The sequence below is a fragment of the Oreochromis niloticus genome, unplaced genomic scaffold (genome assembly GCF_001858045.2).
Source record: "Oreochromis niloticus isolate F11D_XX unplaced genomic scaffold, O_niloticus_UMD_NMBU tig00006613_pilon, whole genome shotgun sequence".
NCBI lineage: Eukaryota > Metazoa > Chordata > Actinopteri > Cichliformes > Cichlidae > Oreochromis > Oreochromis niloticus.
The window spans coordinates 1140-5923 of record NW_020328089.1 but is presented as its reverse complement, the minus strand read 5'-3'; the positions used below and the strand labels follow the sequence as shown (position 1 = coordinate 5923).

Here is a 4784-nt window from a genome sequence, read left to right as displayed (position 1 = left end):
TTCACAGAAACGCATGTAGGTGACAGGACAGATTCACCATGGCAACGGGGTAAACAACGAGCAGAGCTTCAGGGACTGAGGAAGATGAGATGATCAATGTGGGGCATGGAGTGTATCTTTAAAATTCATCATCATCATCATCACTCAGTCACCATCTGGCAACTTGTAGATCATAGATAAAACTGCAGTTCTGCCAAATTTCACATCTGAGTTTTAAATCCAATGATTCAGCTTCACGGAGATGAAGAGCAGGTGGACAAACTGGAGATAATAATTGAATCAAACAGATGAGACCCAGTTTACTGACAGACCTGTGAGATAAATGTCAGTCTCATCTTCACTAAGATATTCAGATCATCTCCACCTCTGATTATTTTCCATCCCTGTAATGATCACAGCCCCGTAAACGATTGATCCCTGATCAGCGTGTGCTCCGTGTTTAGATTTCTCCTTCTGTGTGAATGTTCACTGCAGTGCGTCTCCTGTTTCCTCTCCTGCTGCTGTTTGTGGCTCCAAAACAAACTGACAGTATTTGGTAGTGAAATGGCGCACCTCGTGTCTCTATGCGATGCATTTCACTGACGTCACAGCCAGTTAAAGTTAATCCTTCCTGTCTTTGTTACAGGTGATGAGGCTGTCATTGAAGGCCTCGGGACAGATCTGATGGCTGCAGTCTGTTCTGTTATCTCCTAGATGCGTTAGTATCTCCACCATTAATCCTTATTCTGTTTTGTGCATAACGTAATCTACATCACAGAGTCAGGGTATCTAATATTGTGTCCACATCTTATGCAGAAGGTGCATCTGAAACAGACAGGAACTGTAAGGTGGAGTCAGGGGAGAGTGTAGGTGGTCAGGTGGAAGCTGAAGAAGGAGGAGACAGTCTCTGGGTGGTAGAGTACCAGATGACTGAAGTGCTGAGGTAAGTTATAAATGATATAGTGGTGCATAAACACGCAGAGAGATGCTAACCTGCACACTAACACTGATGTTTATTTATCAACAACATTTTATTAATAATAAACAGGTGTTATGGTGATAAGTAATATAATTCATATCGTTATTATTTGTATTGTAGTTTCTCACTTTGACCACCAGAGGCAGTGAACACTCATCACAATCACAGTCAGCTGCAAGTAAAAACAGAACAACCTCTGATTCTCACATTACATCAGTCTGTTTAACTCAGTGTTCTGATGCTGGAAGCTATGATGTGAAAATATAATACAAATATATACAAACAACAGACATGTTTGAGTAAAGGTAGAACAGCTCAGATAAATTAGGTTCAGTTAAGTCCCTACAAATCAGAGAAAAGCCCAACAATCAGACATCACTCTGTGACCAAAGACCTGGTGACAGAGGGAAGGAAAAACTGCCTTTAACAGGAAGGAGACCCAGGAAGTGCAGCCATCTGCCGCAACTAGTTGAAGGTGGGTCATCGTATCTCCTGATGACTGTCCTGAGGAAGCACTTACACAAAGGAAAAAACATGACAATGACTCAGACTTCTACACTTTACACAGTTCATATCTGAATAATATGATGATGTTTGTTTCTGTATTTATGTGATGATGAGAAAAGTTTGAGTGTGTGAAGCTGACCAGCTGTACAAGGAGACTGGTTTAATGAGTTTCATGTGTGAATCCCAGTTTCACTGAGTTTCATTGCCTTTTACTTCCACGCTCAGACCAGAGCCTTCTTTAACACCTTCTGAGCGTCTTCAGCGAGCTGGTTGAGGATAAAGTTCAGAACTCTGTAGGTCGTGACGAAGGAGAGGCTCATGGCTACCGGGATTCCCACTATGGGAATGAATCTGGACACTTCCTCTGCTCCAATTAATCCAGCTGCTCCTCCAAGTTGGGCGAACCCTTCAGGAAGAGCTCTTTAGTAATTTCCTTCGCAGCCACTGGTGAAATGATGACATCACGCAGCTCAGTGTATGACACAGCTGTTCTGATAGCGAGTCTCTTCAGAGATTGGACATCGAGACCAAACGCATGTACAAAATGTGTGACAGCACCAATCAGCACAGCAACATCAACAGCAACAGAAAGCCCGGGAACGGGAACAGCTGCAGCAGCTGCAGACAGAGTGGCCAAGAGATATAAGTGTACCTTTAAAGCTTTTTTCTTCTTGCTGATGACGTCGGGGTTGACGTTGGGCATGACATACAGCAGAGTGTCCCTCTTATCTTTGGGAAGCTCTCTCTCTAAGGTCTCTTGTAAGAGAGAGAAGTCGAACTTGTGGAGCTGAAAACTCGACATGAGGAAGACTCGTGGAGACTCGATGCCTAAGTCTTTGAGTCCTGCGTCACAGAGGAAACATGTCAACACGATCAGGTTCATAAAAATAAAAAACGATTAAAAACTAGATTTAAATGATTTTGAAAACTCGACCTCACTCACGCTGAATGCAGTCGTCTCTGATTTTTGTGAGAGTTTTCTCTTTGCTGGAGTCTGAAACACTTTCCTCGGCTCGGATATCGTTGTCGATCTTTGAGCGAACAAAGTAGAAATTTCTCTTCATCTTCTTAATCTTCTGAGCGAGTTTCACGTCGTTTTCTCTGAAGCGAGTGTCTGAGATGATGAGGAAGAAGTCATACTTGTCAAACCCAACAAGCTTCAGGTATTTCCTCGCTGGGAAGTCTTTGGTTCCGATTCCAGGAAGATCCATAAAGTGACGTTGGGATTATCTGGATGGGGGTACGGTGTGACCTCTGACGTAGTTTCTGTGACACCAGTAGGAGCAGCTCCCTCGTCTCTGTTCTTTATCCCCCTGAAGGCATTAATAAAGGTGGATTTACCTGCACCACTTTCTCCTGTGATGGCGATATTTAACGAGACATTGGTTTGTTTTTCTAAATATTCTTTAATCCTTTTTGCTGCTCCGGCCGTGTCGTTGTTCTTCAGGGCTTCTTTAACTCCAGGAATTTCTTCTGGGCACGAATCATCTGGATCCTCCATGCTGATCCTGACAGAAAGAAAAATAAAGACTTTTATTCTGGAATGCAGACACATACTATTGATTATCAGTAATGTTACTGACGGCACACGGACACAGCACATGTGGGCAGTAAGTCATTAAAGGTAAAACGGTAAATGTCGGTAAAAGTGTTTATATGAGAAAACACTGAGCCCACCAAAGTCTCTTCCTGGGGTTTGTTGAGTATTTTTACATCCAATATTAACATTAATTTACAAATAATATCTTTCTATAAACCTGAAAGTTTGCCTTTTCCTTGACTTGAAAAACTAATTTGTGCTTATTCTCATTCTTGTTCTGATAGGACAGCAAACCTGTCTTAACTAAGTTTAAGGTAACAGCAGGTACTCACTGGATTCCTCGTACTGTTGACACACACACAGCTGGATCAGCAACAACTGCGATCGGTGCTTCACTTTGTTCTCACCTGGTTGTTATACAGGTGCAGTACAGGTGAGGGCAGATCCTTAGAGAGCGACCAATGAAAATGCTGCAACCTGAACCAACCAGTTTGTTTTTACTCTTTTTTTTAACTGCAGGTGTTGTTGGAAACAGAGAGGAGGGCTGTGTGTGCATAACAGAGCTGCACCTGCAAGAGCAGCAAACATGGTTAAGGAAGTGAACCACAGACACTGTTTGGACAATTAGAGTTTAATATTTAAAATCCACGAGCACCGCCTACAACAGAGCTCAGCCAATAAGATCACTGTGTTTGCTGCTGTGATGGGCGATGAGTCAAAACCAAAGAATGTTCATTTTGTTGTTTTTAAAGTTCGACTGGTTGTACCTGAGTTTGGGCGGAGGTTACACACACACACACACACACACACACACACACACACACACACACACATGGTTACAGCAGGATGAGTATGTGAGTTTAATGAGTCACCTGACTGTCAGGCTGAAGAGTGGCAGCATTCTTACACTCATCAATCACCCAAAATGTAGACGTAGTTTTAATTCACTTGAAAGCCAGAAAACTAAAAAACAGTTTTATTTGTTGTTACCGATCGTCCATCTGGGCCTTAGAGTTTCTGATTTTCATACTTTTATCTCATTTAGTGCTCAGTTCTGATAAAATCCTCATTGTAGGTGATTTTAACATCCAGATGTTGAAAATCAGTTACAGTAGCCTTTCCATTTAGAATAATGGATTACACATGAGGACTCTCATCACAGTAGGTGTCTTTCTGAAAGTGCTGTAACTAAGTTTAAGGATCTGCTGTAGCTTCTCTGAAAAAAAAGTCTCAAATGAGAAGTGGTCATGGGCCGGCTGAGTCATCTGGATTTTTCCATGGTGTCCCTGTGGTCCCTCCTCTGGGCGGAGCCCTCGTCAGTACACCTGTTATACTCACCTGTGGGAGATCCAGGCCAATCTGCAGGCAGTATTTAAGACTAGAAGAGGAATCAATCTGTTTCACCGTCCCCAACCTCAGCTTCTCCAACCTCCATTAACCAACCTGTCCCTCTGTTCATCGAGCCCCCACTCCAAACACTCACTGCTGTGCTTTAGTTTTACTGTCACTGTTACACACTGAAGGAGGACGAGGTTCATCCAGGTGCACACTGAGGTTTATTGCTCTGAAACACAGCAAAACAGCAGTTTTGTGTTACTGACGGCTTCTGTTACCATAACTGGCCTGTGTTACTTTTGTAAGGGATTACTTGGCAGTCACTTATTTGTCAGAGTGACTGTCTGCCACTGCCACCTACAGGTTACTGAGTTAAAGCAGATAACTCGTAAGCTGGAGAGGAAATGGTGCGTCACAAATTTAGAAGATGATCATTTAGCCTGG

The 4784-nt window shown here is 42.9% G+C and overlaps 1 pseudogene; it reads right to left on the bottom strand.

Moving 5' to 3' along the window:
* Nucleotides 1-1277: 1277 nt before the first annotated feature.
* Nucleotides 1278-3594, bottom strand: LOC109200694 (interferon-inducible GTPase 5-like; annotated as a pseudogene).
* Nucleotides 3595-4784: the final 1190 nt, after the last annotated feature.